This window comes from Ambystoma mexicanum, chromosome 5p (assembly GCF_040938575.1).
Source record: "Ambystoma mexicanum isolate Mex_15411 chromosome 5p, UKY_AmexF1_1, whole genome shotgun sequence".
NCBI classification, from domain to species: domain Eukaryota; kingdom Metazoa; phylum Chordata; class Amphibia; order Caudata; family Ambystomatidae; genus Ambystoma; species Ambystoma mexicanum.
The window spans coordinates 1,330,178,945-1,330,199,656 of NC_090930.1; the positions used below are offsets into that span (position 1 = coordinate 1,330,178,945).

General features: G+C 43.7%; 1 protein-coding gene across 1 annotated transcript in view; it reads left to right on the forward strand.

The window, feature by feature from the left end:
* The window catches only part of ADCY2 (adenylate cyclase 2), a 3,241,403-nt gene that overhangs the window by 700,723 nt on the left and 2,519,968 nt on the right, over positions 1 to 20,712 (forward strand). The gene's annotated exons all lie outside the window — the stretch shown is intronic.

Here is a 20,712-nt window from a genome sequence, read left to right on the forward strand (position 1 = left end):
TATCATTCACAATATGATCTAGGTGTGGCACATGCTATCATTCACAATATGATCTAGGTGTGCCCCATGCTGATATTCACAATATGATCTAGGTGTGCCCCATGCTATCATTCACAATATGATCTAGGTGTGGCACATGCTATCATTCACAATATGATCTAGGTGTGCCCCATGCTGATATTCACAATATGATCTAGGTGTGCCCCATGCTATCATTCACAATATGATCTAGGTGTGGCACATGCTATCATTCACAATATGATCTAGGTGTGCCCCATGCTATCATTCACAATATGATCTAGGTGTGCCCCATGCTGATATTCACAATATGATCTAGGTGTGCCACATGCTATCATTCACAATATGATCTAGGTGTGCCCCATGCTATCATTCACAATATGATCTAGGTGTGCCCCATGCTATCATTCACAATATGATCTAGGTGTGCCCCATGCTATCATTCACAATATGATCTAGGTGTGGCACATGCTATCATTCACAATATGATCTAGGTGTGCCCCATGCTATCATTCACAATATGATCTAGGTGTGCCCCATGCTGATATTCACAATATGATCTAGGTGTGCCACATGCTATCATTCACAATATGATCTAGGTGTGCCCCATGCTATCATTCACAATATGATCTAGGTGTGCCCCATGCTATCATTCACAATATGATTTAGGTGTGCCCCATGCTATCATTCCCAATATGATCTAGGTGTGGCACATGCTATCATTCACAATATGATCTAGGTGTGCCCCATGCTATCATTCACAATATGATCTAGGTGTGCCCCATGCTGATATTCACAATATGATCTAGGTGTGCCCCATGCTATCATTCACAATATGATCTAGGTGTGGCACATGCTGATATTCACAATATGATCTAGGTGTGCCCCATGCTGATATTCACAATATGATCTAGGTGTGCCCCATGCTATCATTCACAATATGATCTAGGTGTGGCACATGCTATCATTCACAATATGATCTAGGTGTGCCCCATGCTGATATTCACAATATGATCTAGGTGTGCCCCATGCTATCATTCACAATATGATCTAGGTGTGGCACATGCTATCATTCACAATATGATCTAGGTGTGCCCCATGCTGATATTCACAATATGATCTAGTTGTGCCCCATGCTATCATTTACAATATGATCTAGGTGTGGCACATGCTATCATTCACAATATGATCTAGGTGTGGCACATGCTATCATTCACAATATGATCTAGGTGTGCCCCATGCTGATATTCACAACATGATCTAGGTGTGCCCCATGCTGATATTCACAATATGATCTAGGTGTGCCCCATGCTGATATTCAAAATATGATCTAGGTGTGCCCCATGCTATCATTCACAATATGATCTAGGTGTGGCACATGCTATCATTCACAATATGATCTAGGTGTGCCCCATGCTATCATTCACAATATGATCTAGGTGTGGCACATGCTGATATTCACAATATGATCTAGGTGTGGCACATGCTATCATTCACAATATGATCTAGGTGTGTCCCATGCTGATATTCACAATATGATCTAGGTGTGCCCCATGCTATCATTCACAATATGATCTAGGTGTGGCACATGCTATCATTCACAATATGATCTAGGTGTGGCACATGCTATCATTCACAATATGATCTAGGTGTGCCCCATGCTGATATTCACAATATGATCTAGGTGTGCCCCATGCTGATATTCACAATATGATCTAGGTGTGCCCCATGCTATCATTCACAATATGATCTAGGTGTGGCACATGCTATCATTCACAATATGATCTAGGTGTGGCACATGCTATCATTCACAATATGATCTAGGTGTGGCACATGCTATCATTCACAATATGATCTAGGTGTGCCCTATGCTATCATTCACAATATGATCTAGGTGTGCCCCATGCTGATATTCACAATATGATCTAGGTGTGCCCCATGCTATCATTCACAATATGATCTAGGTGTGGCACATGCTGATATTCACAATATGATCTAGGTGTGCCCCATGCTGATATTCACAATATGATCTAGTTGTGCCCCATGCTATCATTCACAATATGATCTAGGTGTGGCACATGCTATCATTCACAATATGATCTAGGTGTGGCACATGCTATCATTCACAATATGATCTAGGTGTGCCCCATGCTGATATTCACAATATGATCTAGGTGTGCCCCATGCTGATATTCACAATATGATCTAGGTGTGCCCCATGCTGATATTCACAATATGATCTAGGTGTGCCCCATGCTATCATTCACAATATGATCTAGGTGTGCCCCATGCTGATATTCACAATATGATCTAGTTGTGCCCCATGCTATCATTTACAATATGATCTAGGTGTGGCACATGCTATCATTCACAATATGATCTAGGTGTGGCACATGCTATCATTCACAATATGATCTAGGTGTGCCCCATGCTGATATTCACAACATGATCTAGGTGTGCCCCATGCTGATATTCACAATATGATCTAGGTGTGCCCCATGCTGATATTCACAATATGATCTAGGTGTGCCCCATGCTATCATTCACAATATGATCTAGGTGTGGCACATGCTATCATTCACAATATGATCTAGGTGTGCCCCATGCTGATATTCACAATATGATCTAGTTGTGCCCCATGCTGATATTCACAATATGATCTAGGTGTGGCACATGCTATCATTCACAATATGATCTAGGTGTGGCACATGCTATCATTCACAATATGATCTAGGTGTGCCCCATGCTATCATTCACAATATGATCTAGGTGTGCCCCATGCTATCATTCACAATATGATCTAGGTGTGCCCCATGCTATCATTCACAATATGATCTAGGTGTGGCACATGCTATCATTCACAATATGATCTAGGTGTGCCCCATGCTGATATTCACAATATGATCTAGGTGTGCCCCATGCTGATATTCACAATATGATCTAGGTGTGGCACATGCTATCATTCACAATATGATCTAGGTGTGGCACATGCTATCATTCACAATATGATCTAGGTGTGCCCCATGCTATCATTCACAATATGATCTAGGTGTGCCCCATGCTATCATTCACAATATGATCTAGGTGTGGCACATGCTATCATTCACAATATGATCTAGGTGTGCCCCATGCTATCATTCACAATATGATCTAGGTGTGCCCCATGCTATCATACACAATATGATCTAGGTGTGGCACATGCTATCATTCACAATATGATCTAGGTGTGCCCCATGCTATCATTCACAATATGATCTAGGTGTGGCACATGCTATCATTCACAATATGATCTAGGTGTGCCCCATGCTGATATTCACAATATGATCTAGGTGTGGCACATGCTATCATTCACAATATGATCTAGGTGTGCCACATGCTATCATTCACAATATGATCTAGGTGTGCCCCATGCTGATATTCACAACATGATCTAGGTGTGCCCCATGCTGATATTCACAATATGATCTAGGTGTGCCCCATGCTATCATTCACAATATGATCTAGGTGTGCCCCATGCTATCATTCACAATATGATCTAGGTTTGCCCCATGCTATCATTCACAATATGATCTAGGTGTGGCACATGCTATCATTCACAATATGATCTAGGTGTGCCCCATGCTATCATTCACAATATGATCTAGGTGTGGCACATGCTATCATTCACAATATGATCTAGGTGTGCCCCATGCTGATATTCACAATATGATCTAGTTGTGCCCCATGCTATCATTTACAATATGATCTAGGTGTGGCACATGCTATCATTCACAATATGATCTAGGTGTGCCCCATGCTGATATTCACAACATGATCTAGGTGTGCCCCATGCTGATATTCACAATATGATCTAGGTGTGTCCCATGCTATCATTCACAATATGATCTAGGTGTGGCACATGCTATCATTCACAATATGATCTAGGTGTGCCCCATGCTGATATTCACAATATGATCTAGGTGTGGCACATGCTATCATTCACAATATGATCTAGGTGTGCCCCATGCTATCATTCACAATATGATCTAGGTCTGGCACATGCTATCATTCACAATATGATCTAGGTGTGCCCCATGCTATCATTCACAATATGATCTAGGCGTGGCACATGCTATCATTCACAATATGATCTAGGTGTGCCCCATGCTATTATTCACAATATGATCTAGGTGTGGCACATGCTATCATTCACAGTATGATCTAGGTGTGCCCCATGCTATCATTCACAATATGATCTAGGTGTGGCACATGCTATCATTCACAGTATGATCTAGGTGTGCCCCATGCTATCATTCACAATATGATCTAGGTGTGGCACATGCTATCATTCACAATATGATCTAGGTGTGCCCCATGCTGATATTCACGATCCTAACTTTGTACTGTTTCTTGTTTTATATTTCAAATGCTGTGAAACTGATTTATGTTTTTTGTGCGCTTTATAAATCTACTAAACTAATCTAAACCATAGGCTGTAAACTGTAGGAGACTGTGGGCTGCAGGGAAATCGGTATACGCATTGGCAGAGGTAGGTCTTTGGCACCAGAGTGTGGGAAGGCCTCTTTTCCCGTATGCCCAAAAACACGCATTTTTCCCGTCCTTCCTGCTTCTAAAAAAAAAAAAAAAAAACGAAAACACGATTTTTTTAAATATATCTGACAATAAAAAAAAGTGTGTATAAAATCAAAGCATATAATTAAACAGGCCACTTTTTCAACGTGTCATGAGTTACTATCCCTTCTTTTTTCTCTCAGACAGATGCACGATACCTGCTTTCAGCCACTACAACAATGGTCTCTGGCTCAGAGCCCGTGCACACCTAAAAATAGAGTCGGCAATTAAGGTAACAAATAGGGAAATGAGCGCGCCAAATCCATTTTGTTTGTGAGCTTTTAATTTAATTCAGTTAAACTGTACCCTGAACTCGTTGCTTTGTGTTTGCGTTTTGCAATAAAATCATGAAGTATCACCGAGGAAAATGTGACTCGTTACGAGCTTGTTTCCGCGCAACTTTATAAGTGTGGACAATGAGGAGGGCACTACTGCAAGGGGGTGTGTCACCAAAATCCTGATCAATGAGAAGACTCGGCTGCTCTGAGGAGACTGAGGAGGCCCGGCTGAAAATGCTCTGAGGAGACTGAGGAGGCCCGGCTGAAGATGTGTGGGGGGCCCATTTCAACATGATGGTTCGGGGCCTCTTGCTGAGAGCATAAACGGTCTGAGGCACCCGTGGGCTGCATACATAAAAATGGGGTTAATATCTGCCGATTATCACGAGACCGCCAGCCAGCATGGAGCTTAAACACTAAATGCCCACTGAAGAGCTCTAGACCCTTCTTTGTCAGCAAGGGGCTGCCATGGAGGAACCAGTGCTGAGGGAAGAGAACACCTAGCTTGTAATGCGGCTGCAGCAAAGCGCACATTTAAAGCCTCTGAACGAAAATAGAGAAAACAATATATTGCTGTGCTACAAACTGCTGACTGGCAATATGGGGGCAGTTGCTGGGGGCCCCCATGAGGCTCGAGGCACCTTTCATTTGCAAAAGTTGAAAGGCCCGGATGCCGCCCCTGAGACCGAGGGCCTGATTGATTCACAGACCTTTTTCCTATGGGAATGCACCATTATAAAATGCTTCTGTTATTGATACCTTTGCTGTCAACAAGCACGTTCAAAATGCACTAGGAAGCTCGCGTGTATGAAGAAGCCAATCGCGCAGCAGCCATGGAGAAGCGTGGCAGCTGCCAAGGAGCACTTTGTGTTTGGAAGTCGTGGTCGGGGCTGAAAAGGATCAAAGAAATGTAGGCTAATTTTGAATTAATTAGCATAGTGCAAAAATGACTCAACTGAAAACAAAGCACACTTTCCATGCTTAACATAACATATTTCAAAAAGCATCCCACTGAGCCTAGCTATGCATCACACACGAGCACAAGGGCGGCAGCCCAGCCAAGCCACCAATGCTATTAACAGGTGAGCCACAGCTGTGAGAATCTGAAGGCCTCATTCTGGAGGAGCGGGAGCATACAGTCCATGTGTTTGGGCCCTCTGCGCTAATCCAGCCGGACCCTGGAGTTCCGTTGCATGCCACCACTGCATGCATTGAAACCATCTGAATTTGCACAGTTAGTGCACAACACGTGCACATGGCAGAGATAGATCAGCAATGGTGGCCGCCCTGATAAACACATCTGCCATGATAGCAATGCATCCCTACTGAGCCTACTTTTTGAGACACGTAGAAAAATGTGCACAGTCTGTAGGCATCTGGTCCATACACTCTGATCAGGATACTGACCCCATGTGAAGGCTTTGTTTTTTTCCCACACAAAGGAGGGGACACTGCAGGGAAACTGCTGGTTGAGTTTCCTTGTGGGGAACACGCCTTGGGAGAGACATTTGTTGAGATGGGACGGTCCCAGAGAAAGACGCAGAATGCATTGTCCATGCGCCTTCTCTGCATTAAGAATGAGGCTGCACAATGGCTGCCAGTAGCAGTCAGCACATCCACGAAAAACATCTGCCAGCAGCATCACTGTGACAGATCTGACCATGCTAGGCAGAGAAGGAAAAACATCACTGAAACTCAACTGAACACTGTGATGGAGCATGTTGCTCATACAACTTGGGCAACACTAAGGTCCAATACTGGAGGGCATCTTCGCCCGGTGCATGCTGGCCGGTGCAGTGAAGCAGGCATTTCCAACTAGAACCAAGCCACACTGACACTCAGGCAGTTCCAGTTTGCTCAGTTCTTGACGGAGTGTGTCAGCAATGATGCAGGCAAGTGTGACGAAATGACATCTGCTCTGCAGGGGTATAGGATTGAGTAGTGCCTAAACAACGTTCTCTGCCCTCACACATGTACAAACCAACAGTGATCCCAATCATAAAGGTAAAGCAGACAAAGCTAAGAGATATACCTCCTTCACCTTTTGTGGTAAAGTGGGCCGAGGGAAGGCTATATTGTCAAGATGGGTGCGATCATTACCTTTCCTAGCACTATTAAACTGAGCCCTTGTTCACTGTGGACCCACCATTTTGTGCACTCTGTTGACATTCCAGACTCTTCCATCCGCTACTTTCACAGCACCATGCAACCTTTCAGTCATCTCTACCAGTTTGGGCCAACCCCATACCTCTGTCCATCCTGCTATGGGGAAGTTTCAATCGCACCCAATCCCCTTTCTTGACTCTACATTCCCTTGTGGCATTTCTGACATCAAAGCGAGATTTATTGTTAACTTGCTTTTTGCCAATGTTACTTTGATCATACCCAAATCAATGTTTTTCAAACATCCCCTTCCTTACCAGGCCGGACAAACTCTGGTATTAGGCTTCCTTCCCCTTAAAACCTAAAAAGGAGATACTGCAGTGGTGGCATGAGGGGTAAACTTATAAGCCTTAACTGTGTCTTCAGCAGCTCTTCTCCAAACACCCCCTTCTGAGATGGCAGACCTGATACTCTCCTTAATTACTCTATAAAATCGCTCGACAAAACCATTTGTTTCAGGGTGATAAATGAACTAGTTTTGTGTTCTATTCCATTTTTTTTTAAAGGCACCCATTTCCTCAGAAATTAGTTGGACACCATTATCTGTTTTAATAGTACTGGGATAGCCTTCCCTTCTGAAATTGTCATCAAGGAATCTAATTATGTCTCTAGAACACACATTTTTAATTATGTCTATAGAACATTCATTTTGTACCCAAGCAATCTCTACCCGTTGTGACAGCATTTCTGCTACACGATACTTTACTTGACTAACCCATTAGACCCCACATGCCCTGAAATGTTCAAACCCAATTGTTCCCAAGGCATAGAAGGAATGGACATCATGGTCATAGGTTCTCTTCTCGTAGCATGCCATTTGGCAGTGTCAGGATTCCAAGTAGCAATCCCCTCACAGGCACCAGGGCCACACCACGCACCTGGAAAAGGCTGCATGTAAAGCATCTGACAGCCCGAGGGGTTCCAGTCCGCAGAAGCAAGTGCAGTCGTGACACACCAAGAGTTCCGTTTTGTGGTGTTTGGAAGTTGGCATGGCAACACTGGCATCCCCTACATGGCATACCATTTGGTACATATGCGCAAGGGAGATGAGTGGAAGACCGCTTTTAAGACCAGGTACGGACTATTAGAATACTGCGTCATGCCGTTCGGCCTGTGTAGCGCACCAGTAAGCTTCCAGTACTTCATCAATGATATTTTCCATGACATGTTAGACCAGTTCCTTGTAGTATACTTGGACGATATCCTGGTCTACTCTCCCTCCTATGAATCCCATGTACAACATGTCTCGAAGGTCTTGCACCATTTACATTAAAACCACTTATTCGCCAAGCTGGAGAAATGCATGTTCCATGTGACCGAGGTGGAATTCCTTGGATACGACATTACCAGCAAAGTGGTGCAAATGAGAAACTCTAAACTAAATGCTATCCTAAGTTGGCCGGTTCCAGTCACCTTGAAGGCCCTACAATCCTTTCTGGGATTTGCCAATTGTTATAGGCATTTTATCAGGGACTTCTCAGCTATTGTGAGTCCTCTCACGGCTTTGACAAGCTCTAAAAAGGAGTTAAAGTGGAAGTAACGAGGCTCAGCAGGCTTTTGAGACCCTTTGGCTTTCACGACAGCACCCGTTTTGCAGCATCCAGATCCAGACTTGCCGTTCATAGTGGAAGCAGATGCCTCGGACAAAGCCTTAGGTGCCATCTTATCCCAACAACGCTCAAACGCCAGCGGGTTGCATCCGGTGGTTTATCACTCTCGAAAGTTGTCTTCCTACGAGCGTAATTACACCATAACCGAGCATGAACTGCTGGCAGTCAGGGATGCTTTTTTCTTGTCTGAAGGCATCAACTTTGGGTAACGCTAAACCAGTTCAGGTGTTTACGGACCATTGCAATCTATTGGCACTACAGTCTGTGAAATGTATTATGGCCCATCACGCCCGTTGGCACAAGTTTTTCTCTATGTTCAATTTCATTATCATCTATCGTCCCGGATCCCTTCATTCTCAGGCTGACGCACTTTCCCGCATCCATGGGGAAACAACACCACTCATGTTACCCCACCAAATAGTGTGCAGCTGTATGCTACGCTCGTCGCTCAAGACATCCATCCAACAATGGGTTAAAACAGCTCCATCGGAGATAAAGGACTATGGGTTGGATGTCGTCCATTCCCTTCCATATAGGCAGGGTAGGGTCCATTTATCCAATGCCGTAACCCAGAACACAGCTATTCAATGGTGCCATGATTCCCCAGTAGCCGCGCACCCAGGCAAGAGGAAAACTCTGGACCTTTTTACAGCACTGGTTCTGGTGGCCATCGATGATCAAGGATGTGGCAGAGTACCTGGCCTCTTGTGATATATGTGCTCAGTGTAAGAGCACCCATGCTGAACTTGTTGGTCTTCTGCAGCCCATGCCTGTACCTGACCACCCTTGGGCCATGATTTCAATGGATTTTGTCGTTGAGCTACACACTGTTAAAGGTTATGACATTATCTGGGTCGTCATCGACTATTTCTCCAAAAATGGCCCTTTTTTTACCATCTCAAGGTCTCCCGAATGCTCCCGCTCTTGCTGAGTTGTTCCTGAAGAACGTGTTCAGATTCTTAGGACTTCCCACGATCATAATCACTGATCGAGGTTCTCAGTTCACCTCTCACTTCTGGAAGGCGCTTACTAAGGCATTGGGGATAGACGAGAGATGCTCCAGCGCTTATCACCCCCAAACGGATGGCCAAACCGAGCCCCTGAACGCACCCATGGAGCAGTACTTATGGTGCCTTATCCTACAACATAAAGACACTTGAATTTCGGTTCTCATCGGGCTGAGTTTGCCTACAGCAACTCATTGCACACTTCCACCCACACGTCACAGTGTTTTGCTCTCTATGGCTGACATCCAGGTTCCTTACCTCTCCTTCCTGCTCCTCCGTTGAGCAATGCGGCTGCCCATGCTTGTATCAACAACTTGTCAGGGGCTTATAAGGGGGTAAGACGGCACCTGATGGATGCGCAAGAATGGGCAAAGATATATGCAGATGCCCATCGGTCCCCTGCCCCAGTTTATCATTCAGGCATGCAAGTGTTGCTGTCCACACAGAATCTACGTATACCCGGATGCAGGAGCCTCCTCCCTCGGTATGTCGGTCCATACGTCGTGAGGGAGGTCATCAACCCAGTTGCAGTACGGTTGACCTCCCTGTTACCTGGAAGGTGCATCCAGTTTTCCACATGTCCCTCGTGAAGCCCTTTCATCGTTCTACAAGGTTCCTTCTCATACCCTTCCGGTGCAGGTACACGATGAGTACGAAGTGCACAGGATTCTTGATTCTAAAGTTCGCAATTGAAGGCGCTTGTACCTCATAGACTGGAAAGGATATGATCCGGAGGATAGCACTTGGGAACCCACAGCTAACGTGCATGCCCCAGCTCTTTTGTCTCACTTTTGGTCTTTCTGGAGGGTGAGGGCCTCTTTGATGGAGGATGCTGTCAGGATCCCAAGTAGTGATCCCCTCATAGGCACCAGGGCCGCACCACGCACCTGGAAAAGGCTGCACGTAAAGCAACATCTGACATCCCGAGGGGTTCCAGTCCGCAGAAGAAAGTGCAGTCGTGACACACCCAGAGTTCCTTTTCGTGGTGTTTGGAAGTTGGCATGGCAATGCTGGTGTCCCCTACATGCTCGTAGGTTTCTGTCTCCAGTACGGAGGAACGTTGAGCGTGGTCACATGACATGGCTTGTTCATGCAAATCTTGACCCTCTTTGTTGTGTACTGACCTCTATTACTTTAATGGACCTCGTGTTGCCTTATCCTTTTGCTCACTAGGAGCTTTCGGATAACGGACTTTGGCTCCCAACTCTGTCTTGTTTCACGGACATTCTTGCATCAGCATTTTTTGATTCTTGCCGCTGCCCGCAACCTGCTCGACCCAGACCGTCCACGGACTCCCTACCCTCTGTGTTTTGTATCTTGCCACCAGCAACATGCCTGCCCCGCACCACATCACAGACTGACGTTTTCTATCTGGATCTTTGTTCTACGTTCACAGACTTCATGTTTGTTTCCAGTACACGGACGAGAGACTGCCTGAAATGTACTCAATCAAGTAGGCGTCATAGTGCCATCGGTGTAGTTGTTTCCTGGATTTCTGGACTTCTTTCCATGGATTTATCAGCACCTTGTGAAAACCTCTGTTCTGTCCTATGGGACTCTGTGTAAATGTGATGTCCTCTCGCTCTGATTTCTATTGGGTATCTTGTTACAGAATATCTTGCCAGTGGCTTTACATACCTGCCTACTGTTACTGACCTTCCATTCTCGCCTCTGCTGTGTTTATGGCGCAGATTAGTCCAATGCTATTGGGGAAATAGCATTATCGTTGTACTGCTGTCATCTGTAGTAAACATCCTTGTGTTTCTCTTTGCAGCCACCAGTGTCTCGTGTTGCATCCTGTCTTCCAATTGATAGACTCCACTGCATGTAGTTTTGTACATCTAGAGGGGTACATTGGTATGGAGAATTCTTCTCCTACATGACGGGTCAAACCATCCGCCCCTGCAATACCACGAAGGAGAGTTCTGACAGGCAGTGCCTTCACACTCTGTGCACTCCCTGACCACACTTACAACCTGTAGATTCATACCTGGCCACCAATAGTCTTAACAATTGATTTGTTTTGGGCATTCCCTGATGTCCTTGTTGAGCCATCTCTAAGATTTTTTCTCGAACTCCTATCGGAGGACACAACTTGTCTACCCTCAACTCCAACACTTCTTTTATTAGGAGTTCATCAAGTACATGTATAATGGCATCAGTGATTACACCTTTTTTTATTTGATTACTCTTTAAACCAGCCTCAAGTCCCTCCTTGTCATTGACCATTACCGCATCAGTTAACATAGCTTCATGTCACTCACTCTTCAATACAATTCTTGGCTGACATTCAAAACTTGTTCTTCCGTATCCTCTTCATGATCCTCATCTTCTACTACGTTTGTCAACCTTGAAAGACAATCTGCTGCTTTGTTCCACATTCCTGGAAGATGCTCTATCTCACAGTTGTATTCCTGCAAACTCGCTACCCACTTGCAGATCCTGGATGATACCTTATCCAGACCCTTCATGGTGAGAATCTCTTTCAAATGTTTCTGATCAGATCTCACTATGAATTTTACACCCCACAAAAAGGAGCAAAATTTCTCATTTGCCAAGCTCTTTTTCAATAGTGGAACAAGGTTTTTTCAGCACACCTCAAAACTCTCAAAGCAAAAGCAACAGTGGTCTCCGCTCCTTCTGTTTTTTTGGAAGAGTACATTGCCCAACCCATGATTGCTGGCATCTATTGTCAGCACGCTTTTCCTGCCTGGATCAAAACTGCTCAATCTGGGAGCTTTTGCCAATGCTAATCTCACTTCTTGAAATTCTTGTTCACATTGTTCATTCCATTGAAACTTGACCCCTTTTTTAACCAAAACTCTCATGTTAATAGACACGTATGCCAATCCTGGAATACATTTGGCGTAATATTCAGCCATGCAAAGAAAGGAGATTTTTTTTTGTCTCTGGGAATGGGAACATTTAAAATAGTATTTACTAAACTCACTTTTGGTCTAATGCCTTGTTCAGACATTTCATGTCCCAAGTATTGAATTATTGACCTGCTAAGCTTGCATTTCTCCTTGCTCAAAGTCAAAACAGCATACATAATAATATCACGCACTTTCCTCAGTCTGACATCATGCTCCTCTTGACTACCCTTGAAACACTTGTGTTTAGGCGTGTTATAAATGCTAAATTATAGCATATCATATCATACCCCCATACACCAGAACATCATCTTGGAATTCCATTTCGTTAAATAGTTAGTACAATACACACTGAAAAACAGCAGCAGTGGATACTAAATTAAACCGCATGCACCTACGTTAAAAATAAACCTCTGTAGTAATAAAGGCTGTAAAACTTGTGGAAGGTGGGTCTAAAACAATTTGGAGGTATACTGATTTCAAATCTAAAGTGCTCAACACTTTTGTTGCTTTGATGGTTCCTAACATTTCTGATTTATTGGGTAATGGATGCCTGTCTGGTATTACACATCGATTCCCAGACCTCAGGTTGATACACAACCTTAAATTCCCATTGGGTTTGTGCACTACCACTAAAGGAGAAACCCAGTCAGATGCTTCAATTCTCTCAATCACACCTTGGCTTTCCATATCTTCTAGTTCCTCTTTTACTGCATGTCTAATCGCTAATGGTATATACCTTGGTTTTTGTACAAGTGGAACTGAATTGTTTTTGACTCTAAATTTGCGCACGAAAACTTTCAAATTACCTAATTCTTCACCAAACACAGTATGTTGGTGGAGACCATTTCAACCTTCTATTGCATAAACTGCCTCATTGTTTTGGGATCCCGTTTTATCTTTAACCAATTTAAAAATGTTTACCTTTCTTTGTAACATACACCTTCCCTTTGTGGCTGACCTGTTCTTAAATTTCATAATCGCACAAAGCTAACCTTCAAGTTCAATTCTTTTGCCACTGTATGCTACAGGTATAATGTCTATTGTATTGAGTAATACTCTTTTCTTTAAATCCGCATCAAAAATGGATTTGGGCAGTAGGGTATATCTCGCTCCATAATCGATCACCATACTAATATTCTGACCTTCAATCTCAATGGCGAACATTGGTTTCCCCATGTCCACATCATCATCACCAATAAGTGTGATGACATCTAAATTGCTATCTACAATACATGTACTTTCATCCATATCTTCACACAAATCATCAACACAATTGATATTTACAGTTTTAGTTTTGCAACAGGATGTGAAAGGTCCTCTCTTTGTGACAACTTTTGAACGCAGCTTTGATGGCGGGCATTTGACACTACTCGCAATATGAAAAGACTGCCACAACGAAGGCATCTTCTGTCATCTTTCTTGTCTTCTTCTTCTTTTCCTTCATTGTGCTTACTACATTTCTTCCTCGCTCCTTCTCTTTGCATATTATGTTTCTTTTTGTCATTTCTCCTCGATTCTACAGCTGAAATTTCCATAACTTCGTCAAGTCTCTTAACATCCTGTTTAGCTCTGTTTCATGCATTTATGAGTGTGCTCCACTTCTTTTGCTACTTTGCACTCTTCAGCAATTGAGGGATTACGTTTGGACCAAAAAGCTTCTTTTACTTTTTCATCACTGCATTACAGCATACAGTGGTCTTGTAATCTTTCATTAAGGGTACTGCCGAATTCAAATAATGCTGCCAAACCTCTAAGAGCTGTAATATATTGATCCATGGATTCTCAATTTTGTTGCTTCCTCTTGCAGAAAAGATATCTCTCTAGAATGCTTACCGATTTCTTATAATGTTTATGTAACATGTTTATGTAACGTGTTTATGTACTTCTCATATTCTGTGAGACCTGCGGATTCATCTAATGAAAATGGAAGTACATTTTCGAATTGTTCCTGGCCATAATTCCCCAAACACTGCAACAAAAGGCACTTCTTTCTTACACCAAAGAAGTTCAAACCATGTATCGCAAGCACATAATGGTCAAAGTGTTTTATCCATCTGGGTATGGTGGGTTCCCCTTGGACATCTCCAAAATAATTTGGAGGAGGCACTCCTTGTAAAAGCCATGTTGTCAGCACAGAAAATTGTTATTGTGGAGTTTGTGGTGCTTGAGGTATCTGGTGCTTTGAGGAAGACTGCGGTTTGACAAAGGTCTGCTTTATGGGGTTCAACCGCAGCATGGCTCTAAATCAATCTACACAGCACTGCAGGATGGAAAGAGCTCTAATGTCACTTAATTTGTGTGAAGAGATTTGGTGTGGTTGGAACTGTTATAAATGCTGTTATGTAGCACATCTCCTTCCTCCTTCCTTTTGTGTGTATTAAAGCAAATTGTAGGCCACATACATCAGTATTGAAAGATGCAAACTGAAGCGGTGCTTCTGTCGTTGCAATGTTTATGTTGGTTGCTATGGCAACCAAAATGGCGGCACACAACTCAGCGTTCCAAGGTCCTTTCCTCTAAGTACAAGGAAGATGAAAATGCGAATGCACGCTGGCTTGCATGTGTGCAGTTACTCGCTTTGCTCTCGCACTGCGTTGTGCTCGCTCTCCATTGCTTGTGCTGAGCGGCCCCCTTCCTGTTTGGATAGGGGTCCCAAAACAAACATGGATGGGCAGCACTGGGTTGGGAAGTGGCGCCTCCCACCTCATTTCATTATGATTGGCCTCCCACATCAAAATAGAACATTCCAAAATAAAAGGAATGTCCAATGAAGGTTCTATGAAAATATATATGTATATTCTTTAATTAAACACACTGTACTTAACCCACCACTGGGGAAAGAACAGAGAGAAAAAGAATAGTAGATGCAGCACTTTAGGTATTGAAGCAATGGGGGAAAGGCAATAATTAAACACAATGGTTGGAAAAGGGTATGTGCTTAACCAAAAAGAGATTAATGGTAACCTAACCAGTCCTAGGGCAGACACAATGACCAAGAGGGGCAGTTAGCTGTCAATAATACCTTTCTGTGGTCCTTCACGGTTCTATCATGGCGAACGAAGATATTGGTGCTGATTGTGCGATTTAAATTATTATTATTATTATTTTTACAGTGTTTATTGAGTGTGGAACTAGGTTTGGGAAGCAACAGAATACATTACAATCATAGGGGGCAGAACACAGTGAGGGAAGCAGAGAAAAAGGGAGTGCAGAGCTAACAGCGGAGGGCGAGGGTGGCCAATTGGCAGCAAAGGATCTACAAGTAACCACGGGAGGAGACAGTGGAGAGCAGATCACAGAGTCTCAGGTAAGGTGGTGAGGGCATGGTGTGTGGACCTACAAGTTAGCGAGGAGTCATTCCTTGGGGAGGAAGGTCTTAAGCTCTTTCCTGAACTGTAGAAGTGATGGCGTAAGTCTGATCTTGATGGGGAAGAGGTTCCAGAATCTTGAAGCGTAGACAGAAAATGCCTGTCTTCTGGTTCTTTCTGTCCTGCACCGTCGGAGTTCAAGTCTACACATTTCCTTACGGCTGGTGGATTGCAGGCCTTCAAAGCATTTGATGTGACTTAAGTGCAGAATTCACGTTGTTCTAAATGGAGAGAAGTGCAGAGCAGATGTCGAACAATCTTGTTTACGGTTTGAAAAAATTCTTGAAGAAGGGCGGATCGTAGGGGCCACCAGGGGGGTCTACGTTATTTCACCAAATGATTTTACATCGTGGGACTTTTCATCGCCACCCTTTCATCACCAAAAACTCCTTTTTTTCATTTTTTTTATTTATACCCCAAACGCACCAAACACTCCCCCCCCATAAAAAAGTTAAAAAAAAAAGGTTTTTGGCGATGAAAGGGTTGGCGATGAAAAGTCCCACGTTGTAAAATCATTCGACGAAATGTGTGTATACCCACCAGGGACGATTCAACAATAAAGGTGAATGGAGGTAATGTTCTACGTGATTTATTCAGTGAGGAACCGGAGGAAGTGCGGATCGTGGGAGCCACCAGGGTCAGTTCAGCAGTCGGTTCGATGGTGAACATGCTGGTGAATGGAGGCACAGTTCGAGTCGGGCGGTTTGATGCAGTGTCCAATGATTGTGGTTCGATTGTCCACCAGGATCGGTACAACTGGCGCTGAAGATCGGTAACAAAGATGCTGGCAGGACAAACAGTGGAGGAAGGGGGCAGATGTAATGTGGAGCTTTTAGTTTTAGCTGAGTCACCGATATGCCCAACTGGCACGGTGCAGCAGCAAACGGTTCTGTAGTTCAAAGAGTGGGTGAGTTCAGAACTCTGGAGGTTCATGATATTTCAATGTGGTAAAAGAGGCTCAAATCATGTCTGGCAGTTGTTCATTTAGTGGGAAATGCAGGAATCCTTGTTGCCTTGGCTGTCAGGTGCTGTCAGCCCCCTTCAGGGGTCTTAGGAACAAGTGTAGCCCCTGTTCTCAGGCCTGGCTCCAAATGCAAGGTGCACATTTCCAGGGGTCCTTCACCACAATGAAGTCCTGGGCACCAGTGTGACTTGCAGAGATCTAGGTCTTGTTCCAACATTAGGTCACCCCAATGTGCCCTTGGGATGTGTAGGGAACAAAGCTAGCCTCTGCCTTGGGAACTAAGACTTCTGGAATGTCAACTCTCCCAACAGAGGTACAACAAAATTCTTCTTTATGTCAATATTGATAGCACCACATTCCTCACAGCTTTTTCTTTACCTAACCTATTTCTGTGAAAACTTTAACACAGTCACATCTGTGGCTCATAAAGTGGGTGACATATGAAGCATACACGTTGGGACTGACTGACCTTAGGAGAGTTGTGGTATAGCATCTGTGTCTAAAACTCTGCATAATCACTTGAACACCAGAATTATTTATTAGTTGATCCCACATTAAATCAGTTAATGCTAGGTAAAGCCCTAAATAAGGGTAAAACGGTAAGATAGCAGCAACTAAAACTTTATATTAAGATGCCAACAACTAGGTTGTGGGCAACTGCACCGGTTTCTCTCACAGTAACAGACCCGGAAAGGGGAAAGGAGAGGGTTTTCGACAAGATCGAGGGTACGGATACCCGAGGATTGATTACAACCTTTTTCAATCGATAGGCTGAAGCAAGCCTGGTTGGTAAGTCCATGGAACCACGTTTGCAGGAGGAGAACGCGCAGAAAACAAACTCAGACCATTCTTGCATAGAATTTGGTAGTATAGATAACAATTCCCTGCTTGATCTGTGCTACACCCTGCACAATGCATTCCAATCAGGGTTCTTGCAATCAAAATAGACAGCGGATGGTGGCCTACCACTACCACAACAAGTTACTTCTGTGATTCAATTTGAGCCCCCCACATCGCCTGCATGCTCACCGCCTGTGGCTCCTGAGCAATTGCTAAGATTGTCAACAACCCCTGTGCTGTACCCGCCATCAGATGGTCCGGGAGCATGGGAGTTTCAAGAAACGTAAATTCAAGTGCTCATAGCTCTATCAATAATACAGACATAAGCGGCACACTACAGTTTGCTGTTAAGATACTTTTGAACCTATGTGGCACAATATTACAGTAGTTACGTTAACAGAACGCCGTAATTAAAATTGTAGAAGAGCAGCTTAAAAATAAAAATAAATCCACAGTTGAAATAGACCTTCCAAACGATACAAGTAGACCAACCACCGAATATATTGGTGGAACAACCTTGCCCTGAAACAAATAGGGCAAAGACCTGGCTTGGAAATAGTGGAGGAATCAACTATTTTCCAGACACGAAAACAAAGAATAATGGCTAAACGCCACCTCAACGGACCAAGGAAGCAAGTAGAAGAAAAGAAACGTGCTGCTGTATCGTATCCTCATAGTTTGAGATTAAATGAGCCTCTAAACTCAACTACAAACACAGAGACTCTTCCCAGGTCACAGAGAACGAGGAGGAGGGAGTCTAGTCAAACAAAGAGGATTCAAAGGGCCCTTGAGACCTTGATCATCTGGGTTTTGAAAGACACAAGAACATCATTAATTGAGGAACTTGTAACTGAGGATACTGGCACTTTTTCTGAACCAACGCTGAGCGATGTGAGTAAGCCTACTGGTGCCGCAGCAGCAGAGACGAGGACAGAGAGCGTGTAACTCGGACACAACCAGCCAGCAGGCAAAAGGAAACACCCAGTGCTACTGCAGAAGTACAATTGCCTGTTGATCCAAAAATCTTTACGATAGATGTAGAACCAAATGACAAAGCAAAAAAGAGGATACATCGTAGTGAGTTGCTTGGCATTCTACACAGAATTACCTTTCTGAGGGTATTAAATAATACTGACTCCTAATTTGTAGAACCTCTCATTGGTGTTAGTGGCAATATCTCATGTATACACTGTGCCCTACCTGAAACAGCCCAAATAATTTGCTCACACAAGCCTACATTACTAAGTTTAGATTATGTATTAGATAAATACGCTGTTGTAAGAAAGACTAAGGGTTGCCTCGAGAAATACCAAGAGTATGATAGAAAAGGGAAAAATAGCAGTCAAGCAGCTGGTCTGGTCCCAGGTGACGAAAATGAAAAAGGTTGGGCATGGCTGAAAGGTTTTCTTCGCACTGAGAGGGTAGAAAATAAGTAATGTATTGCGATTGCATGTTGGAACACCATGGGCCATGCGACCTCAATGGTAGCGGTTGATGGGTTCCAATTATATGAAGTACTGGCAAAGAAAGGAACCAGAGGACGACGGTATGGTGGGTTTATCATTGGTGTTACAAATGCCTACAAATCTGACATCTTACCACAATCTATTACGAATGAGATTGTGATTGCCGTAGAGGTTTAAATGGAAAAGAAAGGGCAACTCGTTTGGCAAATTACTTATTGCCAATGTACATGTTCCTCCTGGCTCTGGAAATATAGAGTTAATTCATGAAAGTATAGAGGACATCGGCTCGAAGTGGGACCGAGGTGGAAAGCAAGGCACCATCGTGATGGGTGGTGATTTAATTGCCAGATGCTTAGATAAAATAGGATGCGCTGTTTATAGCATTGTGTTGATCAGAAGTACAGTGCTTCAGGACAATAGTAATTGCAGTGATAAGCGATGGATCACCCTAATCAAAGGCTAGGAATTATTTCTAATACATGGGAGAGTCAAGGGGGACGTACTGGGGAAGTACACATGGAGTAATGGCAAGGTCCCAGGCCACGTTAGATTACGTCTTTGGTAACAATGCCACCTTGGAGAGGGTCCATGAAGTTGGTGTTAAACTCTGAGATAATAGTGACCATGCAGTGCTTTCATTGTCCATAAAAATGCAGGCTGTGGAAAGCAACCCTAAGAGATACAGAAGCTTTGGCCAAAATAGTGCATGTAATCGCATATATTGGTCAGCAGCGAACCTCCAGAAAACATTGCAGGTAGAACTACAGATGTCATGCCATGAAATCGAATCCTTGGTTGATCCAACTCCAGACAAATTTGAGGATTGGTTGAAGTGGCTGGCAGATAACAGCAGAGCCATCAAGGGTAAACGTCTGGCAGTCTTGGAGAAAAGGGATCTGAAGAATTTTGATGTCATTATCCAAAATGCCAGACGCAAATTACAAAGGACAATAGGTTGTGTAAGACAGTGCAAGCAAATCATGCAAGAGAAATCAGCCACGGTGAGAAAGGAAACAAATGGCTACCAAAACAGGCTTAGACACTGGAGATTCTCTATTAGAAATGCCCAGTGGCAGCAAATGCTGCGGGTCCTCAGAACCAGAAATACTCGCTTTATATGGAACATGTTATCTCAAACCAAGGGTGAAAGGGATAAGATGATTGTTAACCCCAATAAAAGTAGAAGCCTGGGAGTGCCATTTAAAATCAACAGATGAACCAGGTTCCACTGGTACACTAGTAGACACCAACCCCGAGCAGCAGTGCCCTATGAAAGCTACTTATGAGTTTATGGTCGGGGCCATTGTGAAATTAAAAAGCTCATGAGCCCCAGGCCTAAATGGGCTGGTAAATATGGTTCTAAAAAATTCTGCTGAGGCTTGGGCAAAAATCCTCTTAGTACTGTTTAATAAAATCTCTGTTGAGCACTCTGTACCAACCTCATGGCAGCAGTCTCTGTTGGTCCCGAATTATAAGAAAGGGGATAGAAATGTTCCGGACAACTACAGACT